The sequence below is a fragment of the Mustela nigripes genome, chromosome 6, assembly GCF_022355385.1.
Source record: "Mustela nigripes isolate SB6536 chromosome 6, MUSNIG.SB6536, whole genome shotgun sequence".
Lineage (NCBI taxonomy): Eukaryota > Metazoa > Chordata > Mammalia > Carnivora > Mustelidae > Mustela > Mustela nigripes.
Window position 1 is genome coordinate 94,355,957 of NC_081562.1, and position 8,020 is coordinate 94,363,976.

Sequence of the window (8,020 nt, forward strand, 5' to 3'; positions counted from 1 at the left end):
GCCTTGGTAGATAAAGTTTTCTTGGCTTCACATTTTTCCCATTCATCATATTAAATATTTCCTTCCATTCCTTTTTGGCCTACCAGGTCTCTATGGACAGATTCTCTGAAAACCTGATCAGTGTTCCCTTGTAGGTTAAGGACGTTTTTCCTCTTGCTGCTTTCAAGATTCTTTCTTTGTCCATGTATTTTGTGAATTTGACTTGCTATGCCTTGATGATAGCTGGCTTTTGTTGAATTTAATGAGAGTTCTTTCTTTCTTGGATTTTGACGTCTGTGTCCTTTCCCAGATTAGGGAATTCTCATCTATAATTTGTTTGAATAAACCTTCTGCCCCCTTATGTCTCTCTACATCTTCTGGGACTCCTATGATATGAATGTTCTTGTGTTTTTAACAAGTTGTTGAGTTCCTTAAGTCTACCTTCATGGTCCATTACCTTTCTTTCCCTCTTCTTTTCAGCATTTTATCTTCTGCATCACTGATTCACTCCTCTGTTTCATTCATCCTCATTTTTATGGCTTTTGTTTGTGTTTGCATCTCAGTTGTATCATTTTACAATTTTGGCCTGCCTAGATTTTAGTTCTTTTATCTCTGGGGTAAGGGATTCCCTAGTGTCTTCTATGCTATTTTCAAGTCCAGCTAGTATCCTTATAATCGCTGTTTTAAATTCTTGTTCAAATAATCTTACTTATGTCTGTGCTAATTAAATCCCTGGTTGAGTTCTACCTCATGCTCTCTGTTTTGGGGTGAATTCCTCAATCTTGTCATTTTGTCCAGAAAATAAAAGAAGAAAGAGAAAAAAAGAACAACAACAATAAAACCTAAAATGAAAACAAAACAAAACACTAGATCTTAGATGTGTTTGTGTCTGCTTATTAAAAGAATCTAGGTCACAAAATAATAAAATTTAATTTAATTTAATTTAGTTTAAATTAAACAAAAAATTTAAAAAATATAAAAAAGTTCATATATAAATAAAAATTTAAAATTTAATTAAGAAGTTTTAAAAAGAATTAGAAAATATAAGAAAATAAATTTTAAAAAATAATAGTAATTTTAAAAACCAAAGAATAAAAGTATAAAAGGAAGCTAGATCCTATTTCCCCTAGAGCTGAAGATTTGCAGCACTCTATGATCAATGACCTTGGTGTGAACTCATTGTTCCTGCTGGTTGTCTGGGGGTGGGGCATGCTGTACTGATTCCCAGGCTGACTTGTTTCAGTGGAAATGCATCTACAGGGTACAAGGGGGTGGAGCTTGGTGTTCTCAGCTCTGGCCTCTACTAGGTGGCATTGTTTTGCTCCCTGAAGGCTTTCAGCCCTTCTGGGTGGGATTAAAACAGCTTGCATCCCGCTCTACTCTCAGAGCTGAAATTTCGTGAGCCCTCACAGTAGAGCAATCAGTCACCCTATATGTATCCCCAGTTTCCATCTGAACCCTGCATTCACCTTGCTAAGTCCAAGATTTTTTACCCCAGGGACGTGATTGAGTTTCAAAATTACAAGTTTCAGGGACTCCAAAGGAATGGACTGCAACTGTTCCCTTCCCTCAGCCCCCACCCCTGGAACGTCTCACCAGGCTTCCAGGCCTGTCCCAGGCAAGTGGATGCCCAACTGAGCAGTGGTTCACAGTTTATAGCAGAAAACCAGCACCAAGACCTGCAGCTGCTTCTAGCTCGTATGCATGGGAATAGCACAGAACCTTGTGTCACTCATTCTTCCTGCAACCCAGGGCATCCTCAGACCACCCTGCCACTCCTGGGATTCTGCCCCTCTTTGCCACCTGAGCACTTTTAATCCAGTCATGTCCTCCATGGTAGTGCACTTCCAAAAGTTCAGATTTTGTCCTCCATTGCTTCTAATATTTTGTAGTAGCCTCCTTAAGCAGGTTCCCTTCCTGCTGCTGTAACCACAGCTGAGTCTCCCCCAGGTGAAGAATTCCACACCTCCTACCTTCCGAATGGTGGTCACCTTTTTACTTGTAGACTTGCAGTTTTTGTTCTGTCAGACCTCTGATTGATTGGGTCTTCAGAATGACTTGATAACTATCTAGCTGTGTTCAAAGGATAATGACCTTCTAGACAGCAAAGCAAGTATATATAGCATTTGTTGGATGCTCTCATATCTCTTCTGCCCACAGAAGTGCTTTTGTAAAAATATAGTAATGTCTTGTTCTTAGCACTTTGACATCTTCCAGGTTTGCCTAAGAACTGAGAGACTCTATCTCTCCACAGATTCACATTTATTTTGTTTCTCTATCCTACAAGAGCTTCTGGATTTTTCTCTCCAAAGCATTTAGGAAAAAGAGGAGAAAAGGGAAGAGAGAAAAGAGGGAATATAAATTTTAGGATCCTGAGAATTAGCATGATGTTTTTTGATTCATGACTCAGAATTGAGTTCCATAGAGCTAAATTTAGAGTGCAGTCAGCTGGTGGAGTCACAGATGACTGAATCCTCAGAGGATTTGTGGTTAGTGTGGTATATCACACAATCTTAGAAATTAGTGATGAAAATAATTTTTTCTGGAGAAGTCAGCCATTTAGTGCAACAAATGCTTTGGTTCTTGTTCACTAAGTCAAACAAACAAACAAAAAAACAAATATAAACAGCCATTATGACACTTAGAATGAACTTCCAGAATATCTCTTTTAAGATTATTTTTAGAATATGTATGGTCTGACGTTTTTATACATGGTAAGTTGCCTCTTCTTAGCATTATACTGATATGAAATATCTAAGGACAATTAGAGAAGTCAGTAGGAAGATGAGGAATGTAGAGTTCTTCACCTAATTGTTAGCTTGTTTTTCTTCATTAATGTGATGAAGATCAGGCATATCACTATATCTGAAAAACTGAAAAGTCATCATTTGTCCCAAACAGAAAGCTAAATCTGGCTTTTATACCAATTGTCATATTGTACATAGATTAAATAGAAATTGAAGAGCAGAGAAAATAGCAAAAATTGTGTACACTTATTACAGATGAGTGTGTCAGGGTAAGGTTGTGTGAGCCATTTGAATCAGGTACAAGGAGCAAAACTTAAACCTAGAAGAAAGAACACCATCATTGACTCAGGATGGTGGTTGATTTAATTAGACACCTTATATTAAGGATATATATTTATGTTGAAAAAAATTATTTAAGCAGCTCTGATATGTAGTGCATGGTTGACAAGACATAATCTTCTAAATACTGAAGTTCTTTTCTGTAGGTTTGATATTCCTAATGGCCAAATTAATAGTGGCTAGTATACTAACTAGGTAATTCAGTGGAGTCAAGTTTGTTTAAAAGGAACATGCTCCACAAACTTACTTGATAGTGTAAAAAGTCCACATTCTTAGTATCTTATTATGAGATTAGTTCTAATTCAGTTATGCTTGCAGTTGCTTCAGGAAATGGCATAAACCAGGTATAATGTGGGAGTGCTATGTATCCCAATAGTTAAACTTCTTTCTGATCATCTTCTGAATTGGTTGAGTACTTTATTTTCTTGGTCGGTTAGTTCTTAAAGAATGTTTTCAGAAAAGTGCATGGAATAAAACACTGTAGTTTTTCCCCCAAACCAAAAAGTGTGTGTGTGTGTGTGTGTGTGTGTGTGTGTGTGTGTGTGTATGAAGTGAACTTGAATAGCTGGAAAAAGAGTTGCTTAGAGGTTCTTTTTATTTTTAATAATGAATGATGACTAAATTCGAAGTAATCATTTTTTTAAAATGAAACATGAGAACACTGAATTACTGTTGATTTTGGTTTTGCTCTTTTGGAATTGCAGAATTATATTTTTGCTGCTATTATATGAGAATAATTTTTAAAGCATTATCTGGAAGTAGGGATATGTATTTAAAGTTCAGTTCCAAAATTAAATATGAAGCAGCTTTTTAACAGCATCATAGAGAGAAAGAGAGACTATAAGGGGAAGGGATAGAGAATGACAATTAGATAAGTGTGATAAGCAAAGGAAGGTTACTTATATGGCATATGATTTGTGAATTACCCTTCTCTGTTCTTCCACAGAAACAGGAAATGCTATGTCATGTGAAATCACTAAAATCATAAATTCTCATAACTTCTTGAGGGAAAATTATGTAGAATCTGATTACAAAATAATATAGTGACCAAAGACAGAAGATTATCAGAGAATATCACTGATTTGATTGTCCTTTAATATTCTAAAGTTATTAGTGCTTCATTTGTAATGAGACATCTTATCTCTTGTGTCAATTAGTATGTTAAAATCCCACAAGAATCTATACTGCTTCCCAGAGCACTAAAACACTAACATAAAGATTGATATGCCCTTGTGATCAAGTTGTATATAAAAAATATAATATTTTCACCAAAAGCGAAGTCATTTTTACATCTTCTGTCACTAGACATAATTAGGTAGTTAGGTGACTCACAAGAAAGTTTTCTTTGATATATCTAAGGTAGAGATAAATTTGGGAATCCTCTTATTTGGAGTGGGATTGTAAAAAGATAAGCTTTAACAGAAAGTAATTTACTATTTCCAGAATCCATTTCTTTTTCTTCAGATATTGCTATTGGGTTCAATCTGGTTTTTCCTGCCTTACCTGAGGTAGAATTTCAGTGGTGCTAACGACATTGTAATTCATAAGAGAGAAATTCTACCACTTTCCCCAGAGTCAGAGTATATATACTAATGTCATTCCTGTGGCAATTACCTATTGTAAATTCAAGATATAACAATAACAACAACATCAACATGATTATGTACATAATAAATTGCAGACACATACTGTCAAAAGTAGTAATGACAGCGGTGGGTTAAAGCCTCTTCCTTCAGCTCAGGTCATGGTCGCAGGGTCTTGGGATCAAGCCCCACATCGGGCTCTCTGCTCAGCAGGGAATCTGCGCCACCACCCCCCCGCCCACCGCCTGCCTCTCTGCCTACTTGTGATCTCTGTCTGTCAAATAAATAAATATAATCTTTAAAAAAAAGAAGTGATGGGGCGCCTGGGTGGCTCAGTGGGTTAAGGCCTCTGCCTTCGGCTCAGGTCATGGTTCCAGGGTCCTGGGATTGAGCCCCACATCGGGCTCTCTGCTCGGCAGGGAACCTGCTTCCTTCTCTCTCTCTCTCTGCCTACCTGTGATCTCTATCTGTCAAACAAATAAATTAAAAAAATCTTTAAAAAAAAAAAAAAGAAGTGATGACATATATTCAATGAAAAAAATGAAAGTTCTGAGGAAAAGTGAAAAAATATCTAAGTATCCATGGGACTCTTGGAAACTTTATCTCCAAATTTTTTTTAGTTCAAATCTTGTTTTAAGTATATGTATATGTATATATATATATATATATATATATATATATTATGATGTTGTACACATATATACATCATATATACATATGTATTAACATTGTTAAGCTTTGTTTCTGGAGAATCAGTTCTAATTCAGCAGATCTGGAGACTGGCAAAGCCAGATTTCTGATAACCAGCCAGATTTAGGAATCATTTATGTCACAAATTCCATTACTTGGCCTATGAGACAACTGAAGGCCATGCAGATTGCCCAATCTGTGGATAGTTGTCTGGAAGAAAACCCAGGCTTCCTGATTCTTGACTTTTCCCATTAACCCAAGCTACTTCTTCAAGATGTTTTATGAGAAATGGCTAATCTTGTCTGTCATTTCATTTACAACCTTCTCTAGTTTTTGTTTAATGAGAAATTATTTATGCTGGTGATTCACTACTTAACCATTGTAGGTAAACTGATATTGTGTTTGTACATAAAAAATAAAGTTTTTAACACTTGGTCCCTTTGATTGGAAATTATTTTCACATTTTCCTTTGTTAAGATTTATCTTCTACCTTGTGGGCTTGTTTATTCCAAAGTTAAACTATTTAAATTTAGAAAAAAAAAGCAAATTGTTTTTAAATTCAGTTGTTTAACAATTTCAGAAGTTAGCCAATGTGTTTATTGAGAGGGTTGTGTCCTTTCTTTTTTTCTTTCTTTCTTTTTTTTTTTTTTTTTGTATAATCTCCAAAGGAAATAGAAGATGTGAATTGCTGAAATACAATGTAATAATACACTGACTGGTTTGCCTAGTGTCGGTATGACTGCCCTCTGTTGGATAAAATTAGATCTGCTCTAATATGTTAGATTGTCTTGCCCTCTAGTGGTTTGTGCAGAAGACAGTAATAAGGACACTAGAAAACATTGCATGAAGAATCAGGTAGCTGATTTTTTTACTTTTAGATAACAAAATCCCACCAAAAGCCAGATTTAATAATAACTATTATTTTTTTAAAGATTTTATTTATTTATTTGACAGAGAGAGAGATCACAAATAGGCAGAGAGACAGACAGAGAGAGAGATGAGGAGAAGCAGGCTCCCTGCTGAGCAGAGAGCCCTATGCGGGACTCGATCCCAGGCCCCTGGGATCATGACCTGAGCCGAAGGTAGAGGCTTAACCCACTGAGCCACCCAGGCGCCCCAATAATAACAATTATTTAAGATGTAAGAACTCACCTTGATTTTGCCTCCAATTGTAATTATGGATAATCAATAGGATCATTAGGTTAAATTAAATGAATGGGTAATATAAGGAATGTGAAGTTTAATGTTTTTAAATATAAAACTCAAGTTATCATTTCATTAATTAGAAACTTCTAATAAGTCATTTTTTGAAAATAGAATTTTTAAAATTGAAATGAATTTTATTCACTATGGCAAAGATTCTGCCAACTGAAGCAGAGACATTCAGCAGAGATTTAATTTTTTCAAAAGGACCCTCATTTTTGAAGAAAAATATTTGTCACTTAAAGTATGAAAATGAAGCTGCCTCTAGTAAATTTACTGCCCTTTAAACTTAGTTTAACCATAAAGTCCATAATGGCTCATTTAATTAAGTCATCCAAAATTAATTGAGCATAATTTATTTTTCTCAGCTCTTGGGTGAATAAGAAATAAATAACTCCTGCTCTTTTGTAGCTTATAGTAATCAGATTTGAAGATTTGGGCAGGGTTGTCTTGTTTCTAAGAATAGGTTAATTTTTTCCCATTTGTTCCATCACCCTAAAGTAACCCTTCTCATGGCTCTTATGAGTGATTTTTTTTTTCTTGCTTATCATCTAATAATTCATCTCTGAATCTCCAGGATAGAGTATAGTACCTGAACTATGGTGGGCCCTTAAAAAGTCCTAGCATCTCTTCTAACTCTTTCCTTTTCTCTTGCTCCCTCTGGTGTCCAAGAAACCCTAAGACCCTACCATCAAAACCTCCACTGAAAAGTAAATTAGGCATCTTCTAGCCCCTCAACGAAGTCAATAATTTCTTTGCCCAGTGGTACAAACACGTAAAACCTTTTCTTGAGTTTAAAATTGAATACTTCCAGATATCCTCATTTGCAAATACATTTATAAATGTTTATAATATGCATTTCTGGTCCAATGAAGGAGATTACCACGTAGGTATTTGTGTTGTCTTAAAAGAAAAATGGTTTTCATGCTTTGTAAGACCACATGCCTTAAAACAGGAAAGCTACCTCATCTGGTTTTTTCCTCTCCAATTTTTATTATTTCCATTTTTCTCAGTTTGTATTTGCTCATTTTTACAGCTGTTGTTTGGATACCAAACATATGAACTTTCTAGGTAAGCCAAGGAACTTGTCCTTCACTGTACCAGCAGGAATGACACTCAGCCAGGCTTGGTCGTACTGGTTGTGTGGAGCTGGTCTCTATGATAGTGGATTGCTCCATCTGTCCAATGAGCTGGTGCTTATTACACATCTTAATGATGGCATAGAGCAACAGGCAGTTTTCATTTGTCTGTGAGGGAGTTTTGTAGTGCTCCCTGGTCCTACAATCATTCATGTTCCCTCCTTTAATACTGAATTCTCAGCCATATTAGACCTACATATGTGCGAACTCCAGAATAAAGTTGATCAAACTTTGTGTACTTTTGTAGAAACCCTATGAAGGCACTTCTCATGGTTTAACATATTCCTGAACACTGAGAAACTTTAGCCATGAACATTGTTTTTTTGTTTTTTTTTTTTTT